We start from the raw sequence: 15,637 nt of genomic DNA, 5'->3' as shown, positions 1-15,637 counted from the left end.
TGTTTTTATTTTTGACTCAGTGCTCAATGGAAACAACCCACTGTACAGCAGCGGGGTAGCTTAAAGTTAATTGTTATTTCGCATACTTGCGCAAATAGTTCAAAGCAATATTCATCATTTGCACCACCCTCCCCCGGCATTCAAGAAGGTATGAGCCGGGATCATTTGCACGTTGATGATCGATGAGGCTGATTGAGTTGTTCTGGACAGGTTATAATAGGGGTTAGTGTGCAAGCAAATGCTCATGTTTGCTTACCGAATAAAAGATACAAACAAGTAGAAGCAAATATTTTCAACATTCCTAAGCGTGCGGGCAGGGCTTCTACGAAACAAGTCATTGAAAACGATAATACAAAGCTTGGAGGGAATTAGAGGAAAAATACCATATATTCAGTAAAAATGGCACAAATCAAGTACGAGAAAAATTATAAAATAAAAAAATAGAAAAATAAACAAAATAGAAAAATTTTAAAAATAAAAATAATAAATACAATTATATTAAATAAAATTTAATTAATTTAAATAGATATACGACAAAGTAGAACAAAGTAAAAAATTAAAATTAAATTAATTAAAAAATAACTATATTAAAAAGAATTAAATTAAAATTGTTAAGAAAAAATAAAACTGTAATAAAAACTCAGAATAATATTAAAATTAAAGTGAAGATTGTACTTCAATTTAATTTAGTATAAAATTAAAATAAATAAAATTACGAAAAAAAAATGTATGTAAATTAATTTTAAAAAAATTTAATAAAATTAATACAAAAATTAATTATATTAAATTCAAATAATTATTAAAATCGGAAATAATACTGAAATTAGCAATAAAATTAAATTTATGATTATATTTAAAGTAAAACTTATACGAAAATCAAAGTTAAAATTAAATTAAAATTAGAACTAAATAAATTGAAACTAGTATTTAAATAAAAATTAGAAATAAACTAAAATCAAAATTAGAGTTAAGTTATAGTTAATATATAGAATAAAACAAGAAACAAATTAACAGTAAAATTTAAATTTAATTTAATTAAAATTAAAATAACAGTTTAAATAGTAAGTAAAAGTAAAATTAAAACTTAAATTAAAATTTAAAGTATAATAAATTAAATTAAATTATATAAAAGCTTAAATTAAAAATTAATTTTTAAATTAAAATTACAATTGAATTGAGAGTAAAATTAAAATATGAAAAAAAATTTAATTAGAATTAAGAATAAATTTAAAATTATTTCAACATTAAGACTGAAATTAACACTTTAAATAAAATAGAGCAAAATTTAAATAAATCTAGAACCAACATTTTAAGAAAATTAAAATAATTAAATCAAAATTAAAATTTAAAATTAAAAATTAAGATTAATTTAAAATAAAATTAAATTTAAATTAGAATTAAATTAAAATTAATATTGGCATATAAATTTAGATAGAAATGAATTACCAGAAAAATTAAAATTCAATTTAAAACTAAAATTAAAATTTTAATTAAATGAAGCTAAAATATAATTATATTTATATTTAAATTAAAATTAAAAATTAATATATAAATCATAACTGAATTATGAGTAAAATTATAAATAAAATTAGAATGAGAGTTTTAATTAAATTAAAATTAAGAACAAAATTAATATTAAATTAAAATTTAAAATAAACTAAAATTTAAATTTAAAATAAAATAAAATTTAAACTTAAAATAATAATTTAAATATTAAAATAAGAAATAAATTAAGAGTAAAATGTATAATAAGTGTTCAACAAAATTAAGAATAAAACTAAAATTATTAGTAATAATTAATAAAAATTTTAATAAAAGTTTAACTAAACTTAAAATTAAAACCAAAAAGAAAATGAAAATAAAATTAAAACTACAATTAAAATTTCAACCAAATATTTAAAACTAATAAACAATTATATCAAAACCAAAATTAAATAAAAAAATTAAAATTTGAAAATATACATAATTCCAGGAAATTTTTTTTTTTTTTGAAATATGCATGACAGCATCAAATAATTGCTTGTTTGTAATGAAAGCCATAACCGCTTAAATACAACCGAATCAAGTCGTCGTGCTTAGTCAATCAGTGTCACTGCGCGTTAGCTCAACGTCAAGTCCATTTGTGTTGCATTAGTAACCACTAAGTGCAACTTAATAATTTATTATGTCAAAAATCGCTAATTAATTGAGTTGTCAGTGGTGTGCACCTAAGCAGAAGAAAAATGGACAAATTGAAAAATTGCTAGTCACTTGCACACTTGATGCCGATGCGCAAGCGCTGATGCTGAGCGCTGATTGTTTGTACACACACACACATCGACATTAACATTTAACAGTGCGTGTGTGTGTTTTAAGCCGCATCAAGTAATTAACATACAGCGCGCTTGCCGCCAGCAAAAGATGATCACACACCTTCGTATAACGCAGTGAAAACATCGGAAAACAACTAGGCAAATACATTTTATTTGCGAAAATATTTAATAGCGCATACAACTTAACGCTTTTATGCATGCATGTATGTGTGTGTGTACATGTTTACGGCTAGGCATTTGTGAGACCGTGGCACTGGCAGACTGTTGGTCGCGAACAAGACAAACACATGCGCACAAAGCGCTTTCCTTGCTTTAGTGTGTCGCTTGCGAGCGTAAGTGTGCAATTAAGCAGCAAACTTGTCCGCGCGACTGCTGGTTAGTTATAGCTTACAGCTGCTGGTTGTTGGCTGCCCAGCCGCTCGTGAGTTGGCTACTACCGGTGCCGCTGCCAAACTGCTTCATTAGCCACATTTAATAACTGGCAAGTGAAATTCAATATTGTTGATTGCTACCCCTTGCGTCTGGCGCTGCTCTTTGCCGTTCTTCGGCCACTGGTCACTTATAGACGCTTCTGTTGTAATGTAATTTTTTTCCATTTCCTACTCGGTTGACGTTTTCTGCTACTTAGTTGGTGGCTGTGTTGTTATTGTCTTTTTTTGTGTTTACTGCTTTTTTTTTGTTTTTATTGTTGCTGAAGTTGTGACACAGTAGCTATTTTTTTATGCGCTTTTTCACATGTTTTTTTGGTTTTTGTTGTTGTTGTTGTATTTTCTATGCTTTTGCTCATTTTTCATGTTAGCAATGGTTCACGCATGCGCCACATTTCGCATTGCCAGCCGGGCAGATGTCGTTATTGCTGTTTTTTGTGTGTCTTTTGTTGTGTAGATATGTGTTGTTGTTGTTTTTTTTTCGTATAAATACAATTTATGCTTTTATGCGTGGCCAATTTCAACTGCCTAGTCAATGTTTCGTTCGCTGCCACTCGGTAGTACCGCAACGTAATTGTGCAACTAACTTTATTTCCGGACAAAAGTACATCTGTTGCACAGTGGTTGCGATACTAGAAAATATGCGGTGTTTTAGTGGGGTATTTGGTTCTTCTACATTCAGGAGTTGAAAGCAGCAATTAATTAAATGAATTAGAACAGTAAATTTCTGGAGTCTATAATGCTGAAAAGTATTTACCACTGCCAGCTTAAGGGGTTACATACACATAAGAATGATTTTTGATAGTAAGTAATTTCGATATTAGACCACGCTGAAGTGTAAATTTTTCCCTAAAAAAGAAGTCACCATTTTGACAAAAAAAAAGTTTGGATCAAGTGAATACAAAATTTTTCAATAAATCACTAAAATATTAAAATGGTTTAAATTTCGTAAATCTACAGTAATTGTACTTTTTAATTATATAAAATTCGAAAAAATTTACAAAAAGACATATCTCAGATGAAGTTTTCGGAAAGATTCGTATACCTCCCAATACTTTTCATTAATTAGTACTTTTTGCCCGGGAAATACATATGTACATATATCCTCCGTACTCAGCTCTCAGTATGCACTGTAACTGTTGCTATTCCGGTGCGTAAAAATTCAATAATATATTTGTTGACATTACTCGAGGAGTAAAAATTGTCATTTCAAGAAACTGTTGAATATTACTCTAAGAGAGTTGGAGTGAAAGGCTAGTTGCGGATTTGTTGGTGCTGAGTAGAGCTTGCCCTTCTCCGCCATTAATTTTTAAGATCGTGTAGGAACCCGAACGACCTCTTATGATTTCTACTGCAATCCGATCGCATAGTGAAGTTTCGGCTACGATTCGAAAACACTCGGATCCATTGTGGTACAAGTACAATTATCTCTTCGCAATAAGGGATATGCTTAGGAATATGCTGGGAAGGTAGAAACTGCTTTTTTGGCACCAATTTGTTTATTGTAAACTCAAAATTTAGAAACTGTCCGGAGAGTTACACCTACTCCACAAGGTCGATGTAAAATTTTCGTTTACCTATTTTACGAGTATAATAGTATAGGTCCCCAAAGCTCAAAAGCATTATACCCTTGCTCATTCCGAAGTGTCTCTTGGCTGCCAGCGATGACAGATGTGTCGGATATACTCTCTTCTTACGAGACTGAGCTCTTAATTTATTTCGAAGCGCCAAAAAAGACGAGTTTGAAGTATTGCCAAAATTGGATTGTAGCAGCATGTTAAGGGAACCTGTAGTACATGTCGATTTGGGAAAATTTTCTATAAGTTTTGTGGATATGGCTTGAAGGGTTTGCATTTTTAATTAAACCCTGAACAGGGTATATTAAGTTTGCCACGAAGTTGGTAACACTCAGTAGGAGACTCTATAAAGTGATGAGTGGGACGAGTTGAGTCGATTTAGTCATGTTCGTTTGTCTGTCTGTCCATTACTATAAACGTTAACTAGTTCAGTTTTTGAGATATCGATAAAATCTTTCACACGCTCTTCTCTCCTCAAGAAGTTGCTAATTTGTCAAAACCACCGATATCGGCCCACTTTACGATATGGCTGCCATACAAAGTGTTTGATCAAAATCAAGTTCTTGTATGGAAAACTATATTTATTTACGAGTTACATTCATAAAATTTTGGCATATATTATTATCCAAAGAAACTCTACAATGTCCTAAGGAACTGTTCAGATCGGACTTCTATACCATATAGCTGCCATATAAACTGATCGATCGAACTGAAGTCCTTGTACGGAATTTTTTTTAATTTGACAAGATATCTTCACAAATATTGGCATAGGTTATTATCCAAGGTAACGCTACAATCCCCGAATCTATTGCTCAGATCGGACTACTATAGCATAAAGCTGCCATACAAACTGACTGATGAAAATCAACATACAGCTTTTTTTATAACCTATTATGCCATAAGTAATACACCTGTGAAAGGTATTAAGCTTTGGTGCAGCCAAAGTTAACATTTTTTTTGTTACTTTTTGCCTAAATTTTTTCCTTTTAAATCCATAATTTGGGTGTGTACCTTGCGGCAGTAGTTGGCACCATGTTTTCCGCGATTGTTGCAGAATACTTTATGAACTGCGTGTTAATAAAAATAATCGTGTTTGCATTCGTGGAGTCTGCACAAGCGGCGAAAGCTCATATTTAAATATTTCTATTCAGGTAATGGCAATACGACTTCACTGGGCTGACGCAATTTAAGCTTGTAAGACAAACTAGCTCCTTGTCTACTTAAGCCAGTATTTAATTGCTCAGCTTATATAAAACTGTACATATCCACCAATAATCCTTTTCAACATATAATGCAAAGCTCAGAATATATGTACGTGTGTATGTGTTGTGTGACATTTTGGCCACTCCTTGTTGCAGCAGGTGGCAGACAAGTCAAACGGATGGCCTAATCCGTGCATTTAGTTACGCTTTAATAAGCTACACTCAGCTGCACACACATGCGCTTGTATACGCGCTCATCATGGTCAGCCGTACAACGCTGCAACATTTGCATTTGCAACATTTTCAAGCACTTAATATAATAAATTGAAGTTGCTGCCACAACTGGTGTACAATCGTTGGCGCATGCGTAACGAACACTATATACGTGTACATCATGCTTGAAATACTACTGCGCATGCGCACACGTATTTGCATAAAAATTCCGCAGACACAGCGACGCTGCTTGCTTTAGACTATTTGTAGTGGCGAGCTAAAGCAGTGTTGCAGCTAAAGTCGTGTGGCAGTGGCGCTTTAATTGTTACGGTTGTTGTTGCTACCTTAGTGACATGCTAGACTTTTTGCCTTCATGGCCACTCTCCGCACTTACACACTCGGCAGCGCGGTCTCATTACCGGTGCTAACGAACTGGCGCCCCAGCAGTTGCGCTCACACATGCAAATATACACATACATGTGTACATACATATGCAAATATATGCCATAGACACATACATGCATATGTATATGCCCTACTATGTATTATATATGTGCGTGTGTGTTTGTAGCTTTTTGTCTACATTCTTTTGTTAGCTTTTACTTTTAATCGCGGGCGTCGTCGCTGCCGGTTCATCAACAGCGCAACAGCGGCGTTACTATATAGTAAAAGCGTCGACAACAACAACAACATGCAACACATGTCTAGTTGACGTCTGATGATTGCTGTTGCTTGTCCGTTGATGAATGTCACTCATTTGGTGACATGTTGTAATTAAAACTTATTGCTTGTTATGATTTGTTGTGGCATGCCACAAAACAAACATTATTGCCGCTCCTGTAGTTTAGTGTTTTATTGCGGAGAGTTTATACCTTTAAGGAAGCAAATATACTTGTAAATGATCAAAGTGGTTGGAGGCAAAGTGAAGGTAGAACATCTCAGCTTTCGCGTAAAATTTACATATATTTTTAATTAAATATAATATTTTGTAATATAAAATACAATTCAAGCCAAAAAAAACGTTAACTTCGGCTGCACTGATGCTATAATACCCTTCAGCGGTGTATTTCTTAAAGCGTAAAAGGGTACAAAAAAGCTTCATCTTGATTTTGTTGAATCAGCTTGTATGACAGCTATATGCTATAGCGATCCGATCTCAACAATATGTTCGAAGGTGGCAGAGTTGCCTTTAAAAATAATCTGTGTAAAATTTCGTGAATATATCTCCTTAATTAACAAGTTTTCCTCACAAGTACTTGAGTTTGATTGTTCAATTTCTATGTCAGCTATATCATATAGAGGTTCGATATTGGCGGTTCCGTGCAGCTCTTTGAGGTGAAAAAATTGCGGGCAAATTTTCAGATCAATACCGCCATCAATAGATGGGCAGACGAACAGACAGAAGAAGCAAATTTACTTGTATGGCTTTGTAAAATGATATTGAACCTCTAGACCTACTCTCAACTCTAGACTAGTTCGAATAGCTCGAAAAATTATCGAGAGCAAGAGGCAATAACTACAGCGGTCTATACAACCACTACCTTTTGAACTAGCGAGTCGATGTTAAAAGCTTTAAAATTGTATACTATATCATATATTTTGAAACCAGCATGAGCACTACACTTAGTTCTCTTCTGTTGAACCAAGTTAACACTTTATAAAGCTTTTATCATAAGCGGCCTGACATATAGTCAATGAACTTAAACAATGATGGCTTTCGGCAAAATGACTATTGGAGTTTATGAGTGAAAGATTCTACAAAAGGTTTAATGATTTTTACATTTCGGCAACTGCAAATATTGCACGAATATATCTAACCTCAAAAATTGCTTCAGAGCAAATGCTGATTTTCTTATAGAAAGTAAGCATATAACTTTAAAAGGCTTGCGCCTTTCCAGTTTTACTAAGGGTATATGCATCTTCACACATGACAGAGTCGTTATGACAAACCAATTATGAGTAATATAACTCTATTTACTAAGTGCTGTTGCTTTTGCTGTGCAAATGCCGTGCTTACAGCGCCACCAGTTCTTCAATCTTACCACTATGACACGCTGGAATCCAGACCAACCCATCTTCGATTGCAAACGAATGCCGACTATAGTAACAACAACAGCAATAGCAACAAATTGACAGCTACAAATGATTTGCAGTTGTCGCTTGCTTAGCAAAAGTTATACCAATGCATATAATTCCATACATATATACATATATAATATAGATATATATATAAAATATACATATATAGTTATGGCTATTGTATACTTGTATTGGTATGTTTTGTTCACCCGCGCGCCAATCATTTACGCATCCATGCATCGTCGCTATTTTTATGGCATTAGAAATGTGTGGAATGCAAATTCCTGTGGTCTTCGGTATGCTGCGCTGCGCATGCGCATTGTACATAAGCCACTCTCATCACCATCATACACAACCACACCATATCAGCCATTTGCAATTGTGCTTAATATATTCATATACCATAACTTAATTGGCGCGCTTGGAGAATGCGAAGAATGCCTCGCATGCCGCCTTCTACTAATTATTTGTAGCGACTTGCAACAGCTAGTTGGCCAACTTTAATCGCTGTTAAATTGCTGTAATCGCGAATTTTAGTGTTTTTATTTAGTCTCATTAGCATATTTCGCGTCGGAAGGTGGCCTCGTTTAATTCGAAATTTTTATGTTTAAACAAGCAATAATTAGATTTTCATTGCCCCGATATTTATTATAGAATTCGTAGTTGTTTTTAGTATAGTAAATGGCGTTTTAATCTTGTAGACATGGGTTTAATTATTTTTATATTGTTGTTTTAATGCCTCTTATTACACTTAACATCGCATACTGTTTATTTTGTTTGACTCAAGGCCATTCGTAGAGCTATTTTTAGAATGCCATAAAAATTTATAGCAAGTGTTTTATTTTTTGCCACTAACTACGTTATAGAAAGTCATCCTTGTTACTGTTATATGTGTTGAGTACTCCATTGTAGCTCATATCACTTTTTTAGTGGGCCAAGGAATTGGGAAAACCAAAGTTAGCAGTGGATCCTCTTCAAACTGTCTTAGAAATCCCCCTATTCTCCAAAATCACCCTGGAGACAGCGCCTAGTTTTTGTTAGATGCCCAGCTCTCGTTATGTGGCTAATATTCGGAGGGCATCAATAGACATCGTTCACTTTTACACTTGTTATAGACGCAAGCTTCCGATGGAATGGCCTTCAATGCCTTCAGCGATTTTTGGTTTTTTGGGTTCCGACTCATTTTTTTGGAGTGACATTCGCTAAATTGTTGGACTGTTTCGACATCATAGACATAAACTCACGTCTCGTGTGTTCCATGAATTAGGCTACACAGCTACGTTGTCAAGCATCTCTTTTGTGATCTCTACGCGACGTCGTTTTTTCGAAAGATTCAGATCTTTTGGTACGAGTGTAGCATTGACACCCTTTATACCTAAAACATTAACCAAAATATGTTGAGTCGATACATAAGAGATTTTGAGATCTTCTGCTATCTCTCTGATGCGAAGTGCAAAAGTGCAGACTGTCAAATGTTAGTCCGAGTGTTCTCGGAATGGTGAGGATACGAATTTTGTACTCATCCGCTCAACTTGCGTCGACCCAGATTTCGCCGTAGAGAGGGTGAGGCTTTAAACTGAGATGAAGTCGGAAAAGTTGGTGGGATCGTTGTTTATCGTAAAGATTTCATTCCTTTGTTACACACCTCTATGGCTTATATAATCCCACAACAGTTAGTGGGCTGCTTAAAAGTTACAGGTACCACTATTTGTTAGAAAAAGTTTCAAACACTGCAAATGGGAGCAAAAGCTAGTTCAAGCATGTTTCACCAAGAACTCTCATAGAAGAACAGAAATTATATGGTGCTGTCCAGAAGCGTCGCAACTATTTAGGTACAGGCGGTGCTCATAGTTTAGGTTGATTTGAAGTTGCACTTTTGAGTTTCTGTATTCAGACGTCTGAATTTCGAACCACCAAACCAGTATTTCGAGAATCGACCAGAAAACATCGCTAAAGATTAGCAAAGCTATTTGTGCTTGGTGCGGTGTGCGATGAATCGAGCGGGAGTCAATAAGACGTTGGCAACCATTTTCCATTATATTTAACGCTATCGTTATTACCACACGCAGTGTCATTTCCGTTACGCTTTTTGCACTAAAATACCTAATACACATCTGCTTGACTAGCAATCAACAGGAGAGTTAGGTTCAATTAGTGCATAAGAGAAGAAAAGACAGGGCGCTGATAAGCGTTCGACCCAGGTTAACTATTTAATGTGCTTGAACTGTGACTGTCTTATCAGTTGCCAAAAAATAAGCGTCTACCTATTTCGAGAACTCTCAGCAGTGGCAAATGCTTGCTAAAATCAAAACGCTAGATTAAACGAAGGTGCCGAAAACTGTGATGCTCGTAAAAATACGTTAGCCGTTGTATGCGTACCGAGCGGGTATGTGTGTGGTTTTATGAGAGCCGATGTATGCGCGTGCACCTTAATATTTTATATTTTTTGTTAGATATTTTTTTTGTTGTTGTGCTGCTTATCACACAGCGAGTGGCATCTCTTTTCGTGCATGCGCTGAAGCTAAACGTGTTGCTCTTATCAATGTGAATGTCACTCACGCATGCGGCACAGCCGGATTTAGACCGGCGCTAACCGGTCAGCCGGCCGGTTGTTGTTGTTGTCGCTGTAAGTATTTAATGCGGTGCGTTCAAGAAACCGTTTTCGTTTTTGTTTCATTAAATATTTTATTGCTTTATGTTATTGTTTTTGTTGATTTGTGTTTCAGCTGATGGTTGGTGTTGTCGTGGCCTTCACTCTACTGACTCATCTGATTGCTTTCAATTATTTTGTGTTTCCTGTTTTACCAATATTTTTTCGGTTATCGTTGTTGGTTTTTGAAATTCTTCGGCCTTAAGATATAAAGAAATCTTTGTTTTTCGACGTAAGCGTCACATTTCTGAAATGGATTTCCTGTGCGGTCCAATGCTGGCGGCCCTTATCATTCAGCTGCTGCTCAGCGATTAGCCACTTTCAGTGAGCACTTTACCGCCATGCTATACGTAATACCACTCTGTTCAGTGTTGCGTCACTCTAGCGGCAGCAGCTTAACGCGTACTTCGCCTCTGTCCCTGAAGTGTGTTTTGGTGATATGCATCGCCATCAATTAGTGCGTCATTTTATTGACTAATTTCGTATAAGCATAGCAAATTATCGGGAAATCTATTTTACGTACTGACCCACGAGACAAAGCCATGAGTCATGCGCATTGGTAGACGCTTCAATACTTTGTTGCGGTCTGCTCGCTGGCTGCTCTAAGCGGAGATGACATTACAAAATGCGTTAACTTTTTTCTTGATTTTATTAACTCATCTTTTTGTGTGCACACTCGTGCTTTCAAGTGTGTCTAATAAACTTCCGGCTCCGGGTCTAAAGTATATATTAATTATTTGAAAAATCTAGAGCTTTTTCTACATTAGCTTTGGAAAGCTGGAATATCTGATGCGCCAGTATGAAATATATTGTGCAACATATTTTAGTCAGATGTAGTTTGTAGAGGCTAGATATATACTCAAGATCAAATTTAACTCGAGCTGGTATATCTAAACTGCGCGGGCAAACCGAATTGATAAAATTGTTTGCTTTTACTGGTATAACCTTGTTTTATGTTCGTGTGCAGTTTGATCTTCCTATGTCACTTTGTGTGTGTTTGGCAGTTGTTTATTCACGACGCAAGCAATTTGTCTGGCGATTTTTACCATGAAAGAAAATTGAAAAACAAGTTTGCTTGAAATTTGTGTTTCCAATGGAATCACGGCTACAGTATCACTGAAAGTGTTGCAGAGGTGTTCTGCGGTGTCTACTTTATACTGAGCAGAAGTATTTGAGTGGCACAAAGCATTCAGTGAAGGTCGTGAAGTCAGTCGTCTATCCACCTCTGTTAATGAGGATAACATCGAAAAAGTTAAGGAAATAGTGCTTGAAAATCGTCATATTGGCATCAGAGAGATAGCAAAGCATCTCAACATCTCTTATGTATCGACGCAATACATTTCGGTTAGTGTTTTGGGTATAAAGCGAGTTAATGCTAGACTCGTAGCAAAAAATCTGAATGTTTTGCGAAAACGACGTCGAGTAGAGGTCGCAAAATATGGTAGATGCTTGACAACGTAGCTGAGGACGCTACATTCTTCAAACACATTATTACTGGTGACGAAATTCGGGTTTATGAATATGATGTCGAAAGTTCTGACAATATAGCGAATGGTGCTCCAAAAATTAACCAAACTCGATAAACCTAAAATTCGCTGAAAGCACTGAAGACCATCTCAGCCGAAGCTTACGTGTATAATAAGTGGATGGAATATTAGATTAGGCGTTGACAATCTTGTGTTGGCTCAGGAGCCTTTTTTAAAAGCGATAATAAAGATTTGTGCGAAAATAGATGAATATTCAGGTTTTTTTTGTCAGTCCGGGTCGGGTTGGTATGTCTAATTGTAGAAGGTATATTGTTATGTTAAACTGCTTGCTGACGTTACTTTAGCTCACATCTCATAACGAAATTGTTTTTAATTTAATACACTCGAAAAGAGAGCCTAAAAAGCCTTTCTATATATATTTTGTTTTATTGACGGTCTTTGGCTAGATATAACATAGATCCATTACCGTTGCATGGACCTGCCCGCCCTGGTAATTGAAAAAAGGAGTGTTGGATTATTCTGGTAATACACTATTTAACGTTTTTAGTATATACTACCGCCAAGAGGAGATCAATTTTGTCCAAAATATATACTAAGATAATATATACAGTTTTAATTAAAAGATGACAATAAAATATATGTATATAACAAAAAAGTAGTAATTCCTTCGAGCCGGATTTGAACCAGCGACCTATGGATTTCTGCACGCATGCACGGCACTCACAAGCCATTATTACCAACTACAGTCCACCGCTCTACCAACTGAGCTATCGAAGGCGACGCATTTCGCTACGAAAATAGCGAAAGACAAACAATCCATTGCGACTCAATTGATTTCATTTATGGCTATATGTGTGTGTGTGAGAGACATCAAGCAATTGTGGTGGTGGTCGCGCTGATGGCGGGCCAATAGCAAATTTAATGAAAAAAGCAGGTACGAGGTACAAGCGTCTTATCAGTGAAATGTTAGCATTGTGCGGCATTGACTGTGTTAGCGCCACTACAAAAACACTAAAACAAATACATATGCATACCTACAAACATGCACACGTACACTTATGTGAGTATAAATGAAATAAATTCATAAAGACAATTAGCACGGCAGAGTATAGTAATGCAGCGCTCGAGCGGCAGCTTAAGTAAAGCAACAAAATTACGAGTAATGTGAATCGAGATAAGCCAACGGTTAAGTGTGCGATGGCTTGAGAAAGGTTCGAGGCACAGCGGTGGGCGCAGAAGGCATGAGACCGCCAACATTGACATGCAGATGCCTTTTCCTTTTTGTACATACCATATACTATATATTTGTATATTATTGTACCTTGTCAAATATATGAATTGAAACGCTTCCACCGAAAATAGTTCCAAAAGAAGCCCGTAGGAATGTGGATTTGAACGATTTTTGCATTTCGTCCGTGCTAGCGGAATCGCTGGCAACTGCAAAGCCGATGTTCTAGCCAGAGAGGGCACCCTTGCCACGCTCGCATCGGAATGAGACCGAGTTGGATCTCCATTGGCATCTTGCGCTGTAACACTGGACCAATTAACCTCGCGTGCGCTTAACAGGCGCTGGTCGACTACCGGCCCCTGCGCGACTGCAAGATCGTTTTGGCCAAGAGTAGATCGCGGGAGATCTGCTGAGCTACTCTGCAAAGTTCATCTTGCCACATTAGTAGGGGTTCTTACTGGGCATTGTCCAATAGGCAGTTTTGTGATAAGATGAAAAATCTTGACGGACGCATGTTGTCAAAGTTTTATAAAGGAGGGTGAGGTAGAAACATGCAAGCACTTTCTCCTTCATTGTTCAGCCTTTGAAAGGTTTAGGTTGAAATATCTCGGCAGAACCAGGAGACATAGCCGAGACCGACATTAGCCGTCCCAACAAATTTGTGATAGACGCAAAGCGCTTGGTCGATTTGTAAGGATCTACAAGTACTACATAGGAGTTTTAGGTGTGAGTTCGGCTTCTTAACTCTATAACACCGGAAGGAACATCGGAAATTCTATAAAATATGTATATAAAAGATCAGCCTAACCAGCTGAGTCGATTTATATACGCTAATTAGTCCATCTGTTTTCGAAATATCAATCTAAGATTTTGCACACGTCTCTTTCTCCTCAAGATTCGTTCGCTGATAGCTGTCTAACAAACTGATCGTTAAAAATTAAGTCCTTGTATAAAAAATTTTTTTTATTTGAAAATGTATCTTCAAGAAATCTGACATTAATTAGTGTCCAAGTCAACGATACAATCTCCAAACAAACTGTTCAGACCGGCCTATTATAGTATAACTATCCAAATCAACTTCTTGTATGGAGAATTTCTTCATTTGAAATGGTTATTATAGGGTATTCGGTGCAACCGAAGTTAATCTTTTTTTGTTTTCTCTTTATTTTCTTTTTCTTTAACCTTTTTCTCTTCAGAGTTTTGTTGGTATTTTGAAGCCTCTTTCATTAGTTTTACAAATACAAAGAATTTATTTTTGTTTCAAGCTCTTACAATTGAAATATATAATATATCAATAATTTCCTACAGGGTTGCCATATGCCATTGATAAGCGTGTGCCGCCGACAACAGTTGCAACATGTTTTCCTGTTGATTTTTCCTACTTTCTTATTGTATTCATGCGCTGTTTATTTAACTTGTGTAGCCTTAGCGCCATGTAAAGTAGAATTTAAAAAATCTACACCGATTTGACACACCAATTAGGATGTTCATAACAGCAATAAAGCAAGAACAACATTAATACAACAAGCGGCAACAATTACCGTCAAAGAATTAGTTAGATGTGGGTACTTTTATAGAATCAAAAACAAAAAGGGCAACTCATAGGCAGTAAAAACAAAAAATATAACAACAACAATAACATTAATGATTAACAAAAAAAATTTTTTTTTCAGTGAGAAACAGGTACACTCATACAACGCAATTTGAGGCTGTGAATTAAATGCGCTTGCGTGGAGATGCATGCAGCCTAAGCGCCACGCACACATACAAACATATCTTTGTGCTCGTATATGTTTTTTAGGCGCAAGGGGATGTGTAACCGAAATAACTGACAGCTTTGGGATAATTACTTTATATCATAAGAAATCGTGTGTATAAACATGCAGACATGCATACATATATAAATTCATGCATACGTACATACAAACACGCCTAAAATACGGTTTGTGGTAGTTAAACATATTTTATACGTGATCATTTTTCAATTCATTTTCACTGCATAAGCACAACCACAACTACAGCTTGCTTACCTTAGCTTAACATAACTTAACTTCAGCGTTCTTAGCCGAAATGGCGCTATTCAGCTGTGGCACACTACTACCAATGCACAGGCACTTGCTTAAGCACTACCTTAGCACGACTTAGCAAAAGCCCCTTTCACACTAATACATTGTAGCGCAAATGCATATGTGTGCGTTTGTGAGTGCACTCTGTTGCAGTGTGTTAGTTGATTTCCGTTTCTCTGTTCTTATTTTCGTTTGCTTTACACGCTTGACTGCTGGCGCTAACAATTTGGTAAAATGTTATACATATATTTGTCTACTTTTAGTGGAAAATTCTTGATATTCATTAGAGCGCACACATTCGTTGCGGATAATTTAGAGTGTTGTATGCGTGCCTGTGCACAAATGCACTTGACTCTTCGAATTCGTGTGTGTCTTGTTATATTTGTTAGTGATTA

General features: G+C 35.7%; 1 non-coding gene across 1 annotated transcript; it reads right to left on the bottom strand.

Moving 5' to 3' along the window:
• Nucleotides 1–12,611: 12,611 nt before the first annotated feature.
• TRNAY-GUA (transfer RNA tyrosine (anticodon GUA)) lies at nt 12,612–12,725 on the bottom strand. The gene is made up of 2 exons: nt 12,689–12,725; nt 12,612–12,647 (listed from the first exon to the last, which is right to left on the bottom strand). It is a non-coding gene; the product is annotated as a tRNA-Tyr (tRNA).
• Nucleotides 12,726–15,637: the final 2,912 nt, after the last annotated feature.

This window comes from Bactrocera oleae, chromosome 3 (assembly GCF_042242935.1).
Source record: "Bactrocera oleae isolate idBacOlea1 chromosome 3, idBacOlea1, whole genome shotgun sequence".
Taxonomy (NCBI): domain Eukaryota; kingdom Metazoa; phylum Arthropoda; class Insecta; order Diptera; family Tephritidae; genus Bactrocera; species Bactrocera oleae.
This window is presented reverse-complemented; position numbering and strand designations above follow the sequence as displayed.